This window comes from Onychostruthus taczanowskii, unplaced genomic scaffold (genome assembly GCF_017590055.1).
Source record: "Onychostruthus taczanowskii isolate IOZ18803 unplaced genomic scaffold, ASM1759005v1 scaffold37, whole genome shotgun sequence".
Classification (NCBI taxonomy): Eukaryota; Metazoa; Chordata; class Aves; order Passeriformes; family Passeridae; genus Onychostruthus; species Onychostruthus taczanowskii.
Window position 1 is genome coordinate 3,562,852 of NW_024501126.1, and position 17,029 is coordinate 3,579,880.

The window sequence follows — 17,029 nt, forward strand, 5'->3', positions numbered from 1 at the left end:
TGTCATTTCCCACCAAATTTCACACTGGGCATGGTATGCCAGCTTAGATAAAATACAGCAGTGAAAGCCATGTGGTGCCAGCACACATCTCCCAGGCACAGGCAGCAGGCTTGCCCCCTGGATGGCTGGAGAGCATCTTCACCAACTGGATTCTGCCATGTGCAAGAATATAGCTGTGCTGCTCATGGAGGTCACATTTGGGGGTTGCAATTCATTATTCTCTACCCATCATTTATTCCAAAGGAAAGGTGTTTGAGCTCACATCTTCTCTTGGTTGCTGCTGTGCCACCTGGAGTTGTCAGAAAGGGTCTGTTCCCACCACCTTTCACTTTATCTCTTGGTGTCAGCACCACTCATTCCAAACCAAGTGGGCTAAAGAGATATTGTGACTGCACATGCAGGAACACACACTTCCACAGTGCATAGGAGGAGAAATCATAGTCAAGTCCTAAGCTTCTGCAGCCCTTTTCCTGCATACCAAAATCCCAGGGCATCACATTTGCCTGTCTTTGCCTGATCCTTGGCTGCACAGGAGTGGTTTTTTCCCCCCCCAGACTGAAGTTCTATCACTTACAGGTAGCTTATGCAATCCTGTACAAGAGTTAACTATACCCCAAACAGGAACCTAAACAGGGTGAAGGTCAATTCCTGTGAAAATATACTATCTGCTGCTTGGTCTATCGTTCAAATCACTCAAGGTCAGGTTTTATGTAATCATGCTTTCTTCCACCATTTTTTCCCTCCAATATTAAAATAAAAGAAAAGCAATTAGATAACGAAGCATATGTACCTTGTTTTCTTGGATTGTTTCTCAGCTTTTTCCTAAATTGTCACTGCCCCTTTGGACTTCAGCAGTGGGATAGCTGCCAGGTTTCCACAGAGATGCAAACAAATTCTATGCAATAAAATATCATCTCTACATAATTTAAGTCCCAAATGTACATGGTGACAGTTTTATGTTTGAATAATATGAAAATCCGAGATATTGGATGTGAGTATAATTTAGGATCGAGAGCTGCAAATATTTCTGTGCCCTGGAATCCAGTTAAAATGCACCATTGCACATGCCGTGTTTCGGTGGTGAAGTATTGCTTGCCTCTGATTGCTGCAGGGTAAGAACTTTATTTTCCTAACCCATGATTTAATGCTTTCCACCCCCTGTAAATTGTAACTAACAATGCTCTCTATGTGAGCTCTGGTAGCTGAGGAGACAGGGGGAGATGGCTGCATCAGGGAAAGGGAAAGAGGGGAGAAAAGAAGGGCAAAAGAGTGGAACATCTGCAATGGGTTAAAAAACATTCACGACTTGCCTTCTAAAAGAACTGAAGGCTGAATATTGGGCCAAAACCCCAATTAGATGGTGGCAGTAGAACTCCTCTGATTTTGAAGGAGCTGAGCCAGTCTGAACCAGCTGAGAAGCTGGTCCGCACTTTCACATTTAGTGCCCAAAGTGGTTGGAGCTGGGGAGGTTTGAAACTGTACTCCTCACGTAGCACGGAGGGGCCTGCAGGAATAATGTTTGCTTTGGCATGGAGGTGGGTTAGTGTAGACCCAGCAGGTCCTGCAGTGAAAGGCTCCTTTCTGCTCTGAGTGATGGTGACTTGCATAAAGACAGCAAATTCATCCAAAGATATGCCTTAACCCACATCCTTCTTTAATGTGTAAGTCCTTGCACAGTGCAGACCTCAAGGTGAATTGATGTGGATGCTCTTGCCCTTGTTTTCTTCCCTGGATGTCCTCTGTTTCTCTGCATGGCACAGATCTCATGGTGTTTTCCCTGGATACCTATTCCAGACTCCCTCTTTAGCACAGCAGCAGTCAGAGTCTTGTGTCAGGACCTGATAAACTCTGATGCTTTTGAAATGTCTCTTTCTACAGCTGTGGGTCTCAGTTAGGGAAAATGAGCTGCTGCATTTCCTCTGCCTTCCCTTTTCCATATAGAAAGCCCCTAAGAGGAATTTTTTGCTAAGATTTACCCATTTCTGGCATGATTTCTGAAATTTCTTCTCTTCTTCCTTCCTATCTTCTTCTCTTTTCCCAGGATGCTTGCTCTGGCTCCATCTCGTTAGAAAGATTATCTTCTCACAGCATGTGAAATTAAGAAGTAGCTGTGAGGAAACAGTGCAGATAGATAAGGGTTCCTCTCATCACAGGCAGCTTGATGCAAAATTTTTCAAACAGTGCAGGAAGGCCTGAATGAGGCTGAGATATAACAAAGCTCACATCCATCCCATGAAGGCCACCTTCTTTCCAAGAGATGAGTAACAAAGCAGAGGACAGGTGGACAGGGAATAGAATCTGATTTCTTTTATGATATAGTGATCAGAGGATATAAAAAAAGAACAGCAGGCAACAGGTTTAAAATAGACAGAGATACTACTTTATGCAACTTATAATAAGCAGCTCCTCAGTTTAATCACAGCATTTTGTGAAGACTTAAAAATTGTATGGGTGCAAAACCTGATTGGCAAATACATTAAATTAAAAGAAGATAACTCTCATGCAGGGAATCCCTGAGGCACAAAACATGAAGAACAGGGAACTACTGAAGGAAATACCACTTTGTGTTTGATCTGCTGCTTCATTCTCCTGGGAACATACATGTATTGGCCATCCCTCCAGGTAGGGCACCGTGCTGGTGGCCTTGGTCTGACCCTGTTATGTTCACAGGCCCAGTTAGTCAGGTGCTGAGTGCCGCCAGACCTGCAGCACTGCTCTCTTTAAGAACTTAGAAAATAATGTACTTGGTCAACTTTCTATCAAGACCGAATTCTGCCAAGGAACTGGTAATTCCAGATATTCTGTCCAGGAGTTCTGAACACATTTTAATTCCATGTAGAGGAAAATGAATGCCCATGATAGATACTGACTGCACTTACCTATAAAAATTCAACTGATGCAAATGCAGTCTTTATACCTGCCAGAGTCTATGGTAAGATGGATATCCCACCAGTCCCAGAGAGATACACCAGTCATTCTTTCTTCGCATCCTCTGGGCTAGCCATGTGCCTATATTCCTCACCTGACTACAGACATGGAAAAGCATCTGTGGTGAGAAAAAGAACACATTTTTTTAAAACCAGCACTGAATGTGTTTTGTGTGGCACAACTCCAGAGACAACCTTTTCCCCTTAGCAATTCAGAAGAGTGGTAGTGGTGTGGACAAAGAACATATACATGCCACATGCAGGAATGGATGCCAACCCCTGAATGACTGCATTGTTTACTTCTGATGCCACATTAACTTTCTTCCAATATTTTTGCAACTGACACCAGAAATCCTGATGCAGAACATGTGTCTGTTGTCTTGTGGGGGCATCTGCAATACCATGGGTTTGTTGCAAGCTGGTAAATGGCAGTCATATATCAGCTGAGATTTGGTGGTGTATTATGTGCGGCAGCTTGAGCAAGATGCTGAGTTCTCAGACTGAAATGCTTTATAGCCAAAGAGGTCTTAATTTGGATAAGTTGTTATGCCTCAGCACACCACACCACAATACTGACATTTTGCTGCTGAGACTTCTCAGGACCTATGGCATGTGAGTAACATTTATGATTTGAAAGCCAGGTTAGTTAGTAACACGTCCATTTTTTGATAGATGGAAAAACCTCCACAATTCTGCCAAGTATATAGGATTTCTTTTTATGATGCCACAGCTTACCAATCACAGTTTCTTCTAAATTATAGAATCTATACCATCATGTCAAGTTTCCTTGTCAGAAATTATTCAAAACATCTCACTGCTCTCTGTCTAGAATAAACATCTTATGCTCTGAGTGCCTGGTGTCAGCTAACGAGTGTATTAATATTAAGCATGGGATCTTACTAATTCCCTGCTGATTAAGGACTTATGGCCTGAGAGCATTCAGCAGTGGAACAGATCAATCATCACCACAAACTGATTATAAGCATTTCCAGGAATATATAACAGCATATGCAAATCCTAGATTCTGTCACTCTTCTTCACATCCAACCGTACCTTGCCAAACACCTCCTGCCTTCCAGAGCTATTCCAAGAGCAGGGATTCCTCAGTGAAACAGCAGCAGTGCATTTACAAATAGGGGACCAATTATGCATTTCTTCCGTTCCCCAAATTCTCTTGCTTCAGCTGTCTGAACTGGATATCTAATACAAAACAGAAGACATGTTAGTACTAGTTCAAAATTGTGTGATATTAAGATTTAGGATTTCTGAGGGACCTCCCTGGTAGGTCCTGAAGCAAATGATGACAAGGAAGGAAAACTGTTTTCTTTCAATGTGATTGCTTTTGGTAGGATCTTCAGAGACTCACTTCCCACTACTTGCAAATTCACTCTACTTCATGAAGAAACATCAGAAATTACCATAATTTCTCCTAAGAAAAATGTATGTCTGAATTAATGTGTTTAATTAGTCGGTCTCAGTTCAGTGTTGAGGGCTGTTTAATTTAATATCTCAAGCTTACATATTTGCTCCCCTCATCTTTTTTTTTTTTTTTTTTTTTTTTTTATTACTGTTTGTCACACACCCCTTTCAAGATGATATCAGCTTCTAGGACTTCACACTCCCTGATGTAGACATCTATGCAGCATCTATACGGCTAATCTGGTATGGTGGCCATTGCTCAATAAACCTTCAGAAAGATCCACCTTCAGATGGATCTTCCTGCATATTTAATTTCTCCACTATAAATTATGTACCTACCTCTCACCGTAACTTCTCGGCACTTTGTAACTACAATTAACCCTGTGAGCTTTGATGTTGTATATAAAATAATTGGGGCCTACCTCTGAGAATGAAGTACTTAAGAAGAGGGATGAAGATGTTTTAGGGATAAACTCCCAAATATCAGGAAGATGTCCTAATGTACAGTTTGTTATGCAAATTAACTTACCCCATTCTGGAATTTTAGTAATTCTGATTTTGCTGAGTGTGATGCGTGAGACTTCCATTTAAACTCCTCCGTCACAAATTCAGAATTTGGTTGTTTCTTTTTGTTTTCATTCAAGTTTTGATTGCCTGTAACTATTGGAAAAAGAAAGGCAGGAATGTGCTTTCAACATGAGGATTTTTAGATTGGGTGGCTAGATGGGTCTAAAGGTGAAAGGTTTCGAAATTTACCTTCTTTTTGAGTAAAACCCATCCGATCTCTTTTAGTTCAGTCAATTACAGATCTAACCTCATTTCCATTTACATTAATAGGAGTTTTATCCACTGCTTCAGTTGTCAGAACCCTCTACTGCAGTAAGAAATAGTGCAGCCAAGTTTATATCAGAGTTCCCATTTCAAGTTGATTTTAAAATCTTTTATTTTTGATAGTGTCTCTTACATCATGATGTGATATACCAAAGAGCTGACTCCCTGCAGGTAACAAAAGTTTCAAGGAGTTTTATTTGGAGGGAGAAATGAGACATGACTTGAACAGTAGCTGTCAAAGAAAATAGGAACTTAACATTGGTATGAAGGTAGATTTAATTGGGAGACATGAGGGAAGATGAAGGAGTGAGAAAAAGGCGATGACATCTGTTTATATTGTGAAATAAAAAACATGTTTATAGGCCAACACTGCTGTGAGAGATGGAGAATAATGAAGAAGTCAGCACTGTCTTAATCCTCCTGGTCTTTTTTAAATAAACCATAATTTCATATGGAAAGTCTCACTTTCTTCATATCCATTTCCATCATACAGATTTAAGTAACAAATCGTTTGCCTTCTCAGAAAGCAATATGCCAAAACACATGCTAAATCCATGAGTAAAACTATGAGACACCAGTCTTCTGCTTATTTCAATCTATCTGTCCTTTATTTTTTAAATTTTAACTTTGCTGTAGTTGCCTGCAAGGTATTGGTTTCTGGGAGAGCTTGGAGTTGTGAACATCACAAGATGTCCTAAGCTAAATTTTGTTTCCCTCAGGTGTGTTTTGGTTCACTCAGAATTATAGCTGTCCCAAGATAGTATCTCCAAAATGTTGAAAAGACAAGCAAAAAGCATGTATACTAGATCAATATCCTACCCCTATCTTACCCTTTGACCTTTTCTTTCCACCTGAGTTTTCTTCCTTTCTCTTGTTAATTTCTTTAACAATGTGTGAAAACGCAAAAATGGGCAGCAGAAAAGTGCCTGTGGTAGTTCTGTGGCACCTCTTCTGTTTGATCTCCTCACAGTCTGTCACTCATCACAACTGCTCGCACAGCACCACACATCTGTCCTTCTGCCCCTTCTTGTCCCAGTCTACTGTTCCTTGCAATGGCAAACTGCCTTTTCCTCCACAGACCATCTCTTCCACCTTTTCAGCTCATTCCGGCTCCATTCCTTTCTTTCCAGCATAGTTTTGCGGCTTGACAAGGCACATGTTATTTCCCCTAGAAACACAAATTGATGGGTATGGTCTACCACGTGTTTACATTGACTTTAGAGATTTTTGGATGTAATCCTCTCCCTCAAAAATATGGACTGTAAAGCAATATGTTATTTCTTCCTTGTTGGTTCTAGAGTGTTCCATGTAATACTGCAAACTCAGTCCTCGCCTTGCACACAGCATTCAGAAAGTTGCTGAATGTTGCTTCTGTGCTGTACATTTATTGACTGAAACATTTGAGTTGTTGCTTTTCACACTGGTAATTTTAGAGCACAGATGCCTAGCATGTTTACTCACATACCAGGGCTCACATTTAATGAGCAAAATGTCAAGTATATTGTTATCCACCATAAAAACTGTGAAAAATATCCTTGCCATCTGCAGTGTGCCTTCTGCTTCAGCCTAAAAGACTTTTACAAGCAACTACATGAAATTAGCATTAAAGTCAATATTTATAAATGGAACCACCCCAAAAGGGCCGGATCTTCTCCCCTCCCACACCCCCTGTTCCTCTGGGATCTAATGAGCTGGGGAGGCTGGGTGCAGGAAGGGAGCTGAGTTGTGCCTGGCTCCCGGCTGCAGTCAGGCAGAAGAATCTCCCTGCACTGGCGAAGAAGCAGAAAGAGAAGAGTGGTACTAAATGGCATTGACAATATCTGAGGGCCAGATCCTGTGCTGGTGTCAGTTGGTGTAATGTCATTGTCCTCGCTGAAGTGACACAGCCAGCATAAATCTGCACAGTTTGTGTGACTGGCACAGCACTGTATTTGATCTGTGTTACCTGAGGATGGAGTCCATAATAACACTCATGGAATAGATGGTGGATAGTAGAGCTGAAACTGGGATTTGATAGACTGCCATCAGAAAAGAATAATGTCTTCCAAGAAAATGTTTGCTAATTCTCCACCAAATGTAGAAAAAAATTGGCCATTTGTTCTGGCTTTTTATGCTGCTGAGGACAACGAAAATCATCTGTTGTTGAAGTCTCTAGATTGTACTGCAAGAATAATAAAGTGAACACTTAACAGTAATGGATAACTGCTCCTGGGCCTTCTCCAAGCAGCCTATATGAACTTTTAATTTTGCTCTTACAAAATCTTTAATCCAACCATGATTAGTGTGTTGCAGAACTGATATCTAAGCATATTTTGAAAACTGTTGCTGTCCACTGCTGTTATCCCAACATCCATAAGCAGCTGAAATTCCAGCCAGGTCTTCATGGGGCAGAGCTGATGAACCAAAGTCAGAACATGCTCCCTCAGCTGGGTGACCAAGATAACTTTCGCCATTTGTTCCAGCGGTTCTGCCAAGTGGCTAGCATACCATTGGCTCCACCAAGCTCACATGAACCGCAGCCTAACACAGACATCATGAAAGCTGGTCACTGCCACAGCTGGAGGCTAATGAAACAGAGAAAGGTAGCATCATTATATAATCCACACCACCTTGCCTTTTTCTTTGTACACATGTTGCACAAGGATGAAAACTGCTGTGGTGATTAGCAAACACAGCATAAATATTTATCCAGAAAATTACAGATCAAATACATTTTAAAATTTTTGTTTATGGCTGTTTAGATGTAAATACATTTCATTAACTGGACTTTAAGAAGGGCACTTACGTGTTCCCTTAGAGTATTTCTAATATAATCATTGCTTGGGCAATTAGGCCACTCACTAAGCCACAAATCTTATCTTTCACACCGGTGAGTCATAAATAAGGGCTGAGTCACAAATAGACCAGACAGACAAATGGTGTCAGGAAGGAAATAAGATTGGCTGTGAATATATTTAGGCTGGAAATTAGAAGATGGCTGCAGACTACCTGAGGAATGCAATTCTGATATAGTTTCCTAATTGGGAAGAACCAAGCTAAAAAGAAGTAACTTAAATTGCTTTGTCATTTAGCTTCACAAGCTCATGAGAGGGGTTGCATGCCAAGTAGGAGAATTTCTTAAGACTGAATTTGATGACAGAAGTCCTCAAGGATTCAGAGTCTTTGCCTGCCATGACTACTTGCAATTAGTGGCCTGCTTACCCAAGTTGTCCCAGCCAGTCCTGTTGTTATCAGTAGTCCTTAGGACTCATACACAGCAGGGACAGATTGGACAGATACAGCAGTGCCAGTGTTGTCACAGAGTCAAGGTTCTGTGCAATGCAGACTCCAGTGCTCACACTGTGAGTGTGAACCTGTGTTGCTGTGGCCACTGCAGAACCCTCCTGACAGAGAAATTGGGAACACCTTGACTTCCCATGATTGTATTCAAGGGTAAGTTCAATTATGGGGTGTCCTATGATGGGGTGCACATGGTAAAATGGAGATCAACTAATAGCTCTATAAGCTAATTAAATGTTTTCCAATTTAAGTCCAGTGCAGTGACTTTCTGTCATGCAACCAGAGTTCCTGGGAACTCTTGTAATACAAATAATGGGATTTACGATGTTGGTTTACCTTTACTGGCTTCTGTATTTCTCAAGGAGTAAGGGCGAGTGGGATTTTTGCCATACATAAAAGACAATTTACTTATTTCCTTGGTGTAAATAATGTTGAATATCCTGATGCAGTGTCTTACTGGAAGGATCTCTGTATATGAATGCTATCTGCTAAATGAAAAGAGTCCCATGTCTGTCACAGCATGGATTTAACTGAGCCTTCTAGTTACACATCAGCTCTGTTCTGTACCAGGAGACTTGTCTTTAAATGTGATCCATGCTTTGCTGGGACACATTATGACTTAAAAATATTTTTCTTTTAATCAATCTCTAGAGCATGGATACACATTCCATAACATATTGCCCACATCAAGTATTTTTACCTTTTGTATCCAGGGTACAGTCTTCTCTCTCTTGTTCCCTTTCCTGCACGCCCTTTGGTCTCTGTCCTATCATATGATACAGGCACTAGTGTTTCCCAGAGATATTCATGCTCAGTTAGGCAGCAGGAATTCACATGACATGATGATGGAATTATATAGCAATGTGTAATTCTTGTGTGATACTGGGCACCTGTATCTTCGCTATAATGAGGGCCACGTTCGCCAGTGCACCTGAATGAAAGGTGCTTTCCACTGCAGATATAAGGGCTATCTGACCACAATATTCAGCACTGGTATTTCACAGAATCACTGAATCAGTTAAGTTGGAAAAGACCTCTGAGGTCATCGAGTCCAACCTATGACCTGACATTACCATGTCAAATATACCATGGCACCAAATGCCTCATCCAGTCTTTCCTTAAATACCTCCAGAGACAGTGACTCCACCACCTCCCAGGGCAACTCCTTCCAATGTCTCATCACCCTTTCTATAGAAAGAAAAACTGAAAACTTACCATCAGGTAGCGTTTCACTGTCCTGGAGAAATACTTCTATTTCTTGCTGCTTCTTAATATTTGGTCTGTCCACACATAACAAAAGAAAGGTGACCTACCTCACTGCCTCAGTGTATGGGAAGGTGAGAAGGCAAAAAAAAAAGACCTTTACATACCTCACTACAGTTTCCTGGAAATAAAGAAAAATTAAAATATTAGTATGTTAACAATCAAAAGAAAAAATTACTTTTAACTATACAGCATGTGCTGCTGAGTTTAGAGGTGAAGAAATCAAGTCTGACTCCAATTTGCATTTTGACTTCACTGGGACCAGAACTGGATCCTAGTTTGTAATGCAGCCTGCTTTCTTGAAAAGCAGCCTGACAGGGTGTGAGTGTCAGTGCTGACAGAGTAATACATTTATTAAAAACTATAAAGCAAAATATCTTTTTATAAAATTAGTTTTCTCTTTACAAAACTAATTTTCTGAACTGCTAGTAGAAAAATGGAATTTCACTCTTCAGAAACTTGTATTTTTTGTCTCCTATGTAGTTTGCCACTGGTTCAGCTTTCTTTTTCTCCTTTTCTAATTTACACTGTGAAGATCATTATAAAGTATTTCTGTTATGAAAGAGTTCACTTTTGAAAACCCATGAGAAATCACCTTTCCATAAGCATGAAATAAAATCCTTAAGAGGAGAAACCCCACTTCAAACCATGCCAAAGTTTCACATCTACCTAAGTTCTACTGCAAACTTTTCAAACCATGACATGTATTCCACACATATTCAACGTACATCTGAAGATAATGTTTGGTTCCTATATGTCTTCCTAGCTTCACTTCATAGAGAGTTTAGACCCAGTAAACATCTGCTGTTGGGGATATGCACAGTAATTTATAGCAAAGTTGTTTGCTGTGTACCCAGTGTTGTTCATGCTTGAGGGTTTTGTTTTTTGACCTCACTGCATATTAGAATAAGGTCTGAGATGTATGCAAGCTTCCACCTACTCTCAAATTAAGTTATTTATATTGTACCCCAACATTTAGGCTGAAATTCTTCCCATTTCAATATATGACTATATTGGTTACTATACCAGTGTAAGAAGTAGGAAAATCTTTCTGCTTCTTCCATGTTAAAAATGCTTCTTTCATTACTCAGGTTTGCTCAGGCCTGACTAGGGAAATATACTGATGCCTATTTATGGAGAGTTTCACCATCTCAGCAGGTTCCCTGGAACTATATATACCTTGTGCTGCAAGGTATAACGCCTAGCAGGTATTCACGTTCAGAAATTCAGTTCCACTTTAAGCAAGTGCTTAAAGTGTCCAAGAGGTGCTTTTTGTGGGCAAGCTGTTTCAAGAGTAGCTGGGTGCTCCCCATGGGCTCACAGGGAGAGCCTACAAAGCACAGCCCGGGACTGACCTGCTCTGGATCCTGGTCCAGCTTACTAGAACTTACTTTCTTGTGGGTCTTGGGAAATTCTCTTTTTTGCAAATGGCTTTGTCTCTGCCTCTAACTAGCATCCCTTAATTTCATGTGCATGATGTTCAAGTGCCACGCTTGCAGTAGAATGCGGGGAGTTTAGAGATGCTGATTTTCCTTCGGACGGAGAATGGAAACTCTTGAAAAACTGTGGGCATGGAAATGGTGTAAATCTGACATGCATCAGTTTCCCTATGTGCTAAAGCAGAGAAATCCCACTAACTCTGCTGGCAGGGCACTGTAAAACTATGTTCATTATTGTTTGTAAAAGGCATCAAGTTTCTTAGATCAATACTGCTACTGAAGTACAAAGTAATAGTACTTCTCAAGGAGGAAGAGGATTGCCTTTTGAGCTGCCATCTGCTCCTGGCCTGACTCCAATTTCTTCCTAGTGAGTAATATGAAGGCAATTTCATTTTCACAATATGACATATGTAGCTCTAGGTCTTAAAGAGGGAAGAACAATCCACCAGTAGTCTGCCTCCCACTGTAGAAGCAAATTATCTAAATTAGAGCATAGTAATTAGACAGATTCATTGATTTGCTGTAAATATCCTAGCTCTATCATCAGTCCATTGTGGTACACAGAATGAAGTTTGTTTGGTTGTTTCTTAATATGGCATTTTCTACATTATCTCATCCCTGAGGCATGGCTGAAATAAAGGTCTGTTCAAATGCTTGCCAAACAATATTAGGATAAGAGGATCACCAAATCTTTGGCGGCAGAAGGGAGAACCTACAAAGCAATCAATGTAAGAACAGAAATGTCATCTGTCATCTTAAAACAAGGGCTGTTTGGAACAGAACTCACCCCCTTGAGGTGGGCACATGATCACAGAGGAGCCACATTGCTGCTTCGAGGGAGCCTCACTGCTGGAGCCCCAGTCCAGCTGAGGCCTTTTTGCCACGCAGCAGCCTGTCTTATTCTTCACAGAGTAGTTAGTGCGTGTTAAAAAGGCTCTTGGTCAAGGAGAAATCTGGTGGGTGTAACTATTCTGAAAGTCTTTTCTGCAAAGATATTCTCGGTTCCCTTTCACTAAACATTTTGAGGTCCAATTAGCATATGAGATTAGACAGATGTGCACCTTTACATGACTAAGTTTAGAAAAACAGGTTAAATCATAGCTAAATCTTAGGCAATCGGTGACAAGCTTGCCTGTCCCAAACATCCAGCTAGAGGTGGTGAGAGCTTCCTGAGGTGCGCCAGTGGATTTCCTCTCAGCTGCTGTAGTAGCTACTGTGAGACTCCCTGAGAGTTCTCACTGCCTGTGGACGTAGAGTGCTGCTGAAGATGAATGTCTGAGCTACTGTGTTGTAACACAAGTTTATTTTTTTATTTCATGTCTGCTAAGACATCAGAAGAAGACAGGGGCGATTTGACCTTCATAACTTTAATTACATTTTTTTGTAGTGAAATGAAGAATCCTCAAAAATTTACTTCTCAAGAAAGTTACAGATTGCACTAAGAATATATGCAGACTATTAGTATACATCTGACAACCATGGAAAAGAGGTTCTGTGATAAAGAACAGCCATCACAGTTTTGAAAGGAGAGGAATCACAGAATCATCAAGGTTGGAATGACCCTACAAGAAATCTCCATTTTGTCAGGACAGCAACTACATGGCAGTCCTTTCTGTTAAAAGACTGCTCTCTTATCAAATGATGTACATCACTTTTTGTATATCATATAATTCATCCTCCATTTCTCTATAATAAAGACACACTAAATGCCTACTTCTGGCCAGACATTATGAAGTGCAAGTCCCATCAGTCTCCTTGGATGACTATTTTTCCAAACAGAAGGAAATAATTTAAACCAGAGAATGATTTCTTACTCCTTTAGTGGAGTTGAATAAATACACAAGACTCGTAGAAAATATACTTTTAAATCACTGCAGACACAATTTCTATTTTAACACAAGTTCTCAATGCTCTGTTTAAGCAGTTAGCTCACTGCTTGCTATGGATGGAGCAAGGGAATCTTTTCCTGCCAGTCAGTTTCTGAGAAAGTTTTGGCTTAATTGGCTAAGAAGAATTAATAAGAGACTGTAACTGTACGTTAACAAGGGATTAATTTGGATGACAATGCAGTGTACATTGGTTTTGGTTTGGCAATTTTTTTGGTAATTCTTGCACCAGGAAAGCAAAATATGACTTCCTTTGCAAATGGCAGTTTAAATACAAAATGTCTATTTCAGACTTGAATTGCCTATTAGACATCTGCATTTTGTTCATTTAAAGTCAAGGATGGGAATAGTCTCAAAACTTCACATCACCTGCTCTGGAGAATGGCTTGGAACATGACTTGGCTGCTATAGAGTGTGGTGGTGCCTACAGCACGTGGGGGAAACCAATCTGAAACACCCCTCAGCTCTGCTCCCATACCCTGCGAGCCAGCAAAAGGCACGCCAGCTCCCTGCAAGGCTGCGTTGTACAAAGGTACATTTTAATTCAGAGGGTGCTGGGGTCTGCACACAGCTCAGCACACTGACGGAGGGAAGATCTGTTTTGGGTCCAATACAGCTGGATTGCTCTGCCTCTTCTCTCAGCTTAGTAATACCTACTTCTATGTAATCTATTTCTTGTTTACACCATTTAAATGTTTCTGGTTTTCAGATGGCACTAGCCTGATGATCCTGCTTCAGCTGTTGTGAAAATATGCTCTAAAAGCTACAGCCTGCAGGCAAGTTATGGCATTGATACTTTCTCTTTGTCTGTATTATTATTTTAATTGCCCCTCCCTCAGGAACCAAGAAAATACTTGAGACAAAATCACAGTGACACTAAGATCTCTAAGAGTCTTGCTACTGACTGCAGTGTGGCTGGATTTCATTCTGAGTCACAGTTTTTGTTGCCTTCTCTCTTTATCTGTGGCAAAGCTGTGAATGAGCACTACATTTTGAATAAATCCTGATTTCTCATGTCATAAATGAGAATATAAAGTATAGTTTGAACTGAATCTCCTCCTATTGCAGTAGAATTTCGAATTTTTCTTCCAGTGTGATTTGGCATCCTAGTTAAAAACTTATTATGCATCAGGAAAGCAACTGACTTTGATTTGGGGAAAGTAAACACTTTTAAGGTGTCATTTCGCTTAACACCTTTGATGTCCAAAAGTGCCCATTTTCTTCATCACTTCATTGGAACTGAGAGAATACAGCAATTTCTAATTCTTAGTGTTGAATCAGTCTATGTGTTAATTGTGGAGCTAGCAGTGGGAACAGATGTGTTTTTGTAGAAGGGTGGGCTGAAAGTATCTGTCTTTTTAATGTAGTTTCTGATTTGAATGATCAGTATTGCTTAAAATTCCCCTCTCCTCTACACCACCTTGTGTAACTGCTCTATTTTGTACAGTCCAGGAAGAGCACATCTCTCACTAGAGCTTAGGACTCCATCTCAAATTACAAAATGTCCCTGACTATTCAGCCTTTTGAAAAAGCTGTAAATAGAGATATAACTTACCTAGCAACAAAGAGTAGATCTCCACAATGTGGTCTATGAACACAGTGAGTTTATTCAGTTATGGTCATGCCATAGCTTTTCTTTTTCTGTCACTAGTCTTTAGACATAGACTACTGAAAAGTATTTTCTGTTAAGAAATAATAGATATTTGATATTAAGAAACCCTCTTGATAACTGAGCAGAAGATGAAGTCTCTAAACTTCTAAAACTAATGTATTTGATGAAGTTCTGGCTGCATCAGTTAAAAAACAGAACTAAGCAAATACTTAGTGGAAAACATGCAAAATTTTGAAAATCTCAGTCTTTTCAGTCTTCTGAAATTCCATTTGTATCCTTTAGCTCATAAAGCTATATTTAGTGAGTTTTTTTTCAAACTTGTTTTTTTTTCGAAGTGCTTTCATTTCACCTTTCAGCTTACAGTGTCCACCATATACTATGTGATAAAATAAATACAATGGAAAAGAAGGATGTGGACAGAAAGGAAGGAGAGTGTTCCCCCTGTTTCCATCTTGATGTTAAAAAAGCTTATTTTTTTCTGGACATCTTTTAAAAATATTTTAAGCATTTGCTTCATTTATAGTAAAAGCAACAAAAATAATTTTGAGTTGGTTTTGTTCCAGATTAAGCTTTATTAAAATTCTACTCTGTTAGAAGACTTCCTGTCTATTTAAGGTGAAAAGCTTTGTCCATGACAAAAGAAACTTATTATCATTTCAAAGGTTGGTCAGCACTTTTGCCTATATACCTACCAGGAAATAATGACCAAGTTGACCCTTTTTAGATAGCTGGATTCTTTTATCAGTGCATTCTACTAGTTCAAGATCATGCCTAATGCTGACTTTCATATAATGCTTTCATGAAAGTTCCTTTGAGAGGGAAAGCAGTGGCCAGATTCTGATCTCTCCTCTTCAAATCTTCTGCTACTGGATTTTCATTTCCTAAATCAACGTAATAGAAAAGAAAATTACGCCTGTTCTCAGTATATATATGAAATATAATAATGTTTCTAAAGAAAACTTCATATCTACTAGGCAGTTTTCATTAGTCTATTTAATAAAACATGAAAATGACCTTTTTCTCTCTTGTAACTAACTGAATTGTGAGCTTAGTGTCCTTTGGCTAAGTTCCAAAATGAAAAGTCACCCTGCAGAGTTCAAGTCTTTGCGGAATGCAAACCAAGTCCACAGTACTTGAAATCCAACAGCCATTTATTATCAGGTATTGAGTCTTAAATGTAGTGCTAAATAGAGAGAGAATGCCTATATTCTGCCTATATTTTGGACCTGGTTTTGAACTCTTAAGACATGAGAAACTTGCGTTAATGCAAGTTTCCTGAAAAGCATAAGTAGTAAAATCAGCTTTTCCTGGGCCTTCTGGATATCTTGAGGTAGTACATTGGAGAATAAAGGGATATCCTAAGCCAAATTGTACCACAGGCTCTGAGCTTGGAAGCTGCAGGGCAGCTCCAGCTAGGAGGGAACTGCATGCCGTGTCCTCTTCTCCCCCAATGGCCTGGATTCCCTTGAGCACAGCCAGGGAGTCTCATTAGTTCTTTCATCTTCTTCCATCATGGGACAGAGGAATCACTGTGGAAAGAAGAAGAAAACAGGGAGCTGGGACAAACTTCTCCTGGGTACAAAGTCCTGAAGACATCAAGGCTTTTGCCAAGGCTGTTTGCCTTTACTTTTTAGACTGTCCTTGAGCAGGAATAATGTTTACATAGTCAGAGCACATTATTGCCAACATTATTTGTTGTGTGCTTTTTCTTACAGAAAATTATCATCTTTTCTTCTTAGAGAAAATATCAGCATTTTAGGCTGTTATTTTCATGATACAGCATTGTGTAGGGTGTTGCCAGAGATTCACTATTTAGGAGAAAAGATAAGCATGTCCTTCACTGCTACTGAAAAGATGCATTTCTACCTCTCCACTTAGCCATTTTAGTGGTGCTATTTTGGATAAACAATCTTATGACAGTACAGTTTTGTCTTGAACGACACAGCTGTAGTCTAGGAAACTAAACATATCTTTGCTAGTGTTTTTATTTGTCAGATGAGTATTTGCAATATTCATGTGTACCTATTTTTTTAACTCACCACAAAATGAAAAATATTATACTAATAAGACTTGAGCAGTTTCTTATTTTTGTATGTATTAGAAAGAAATTTAAGTACATGCACATGCTTAATAATAATTCAATTGAACATTTTATCATTGTCAAAGGCATCTTTAGAGGAATCCATCAAATCTTCTGATTTCCATACAAGTCAATTTACTGTCTTCAAAATGTAATGTTAATGGCACTCAGTGTACACACTGTAATCCTTTAAAATAATGTACATGGTAAACGGATATGTTCTCATGCATTAATAATTTAAAAGTTAATTTTAGGTACTTAATATGATTAACTGATGGATCAGCAGTCTTATA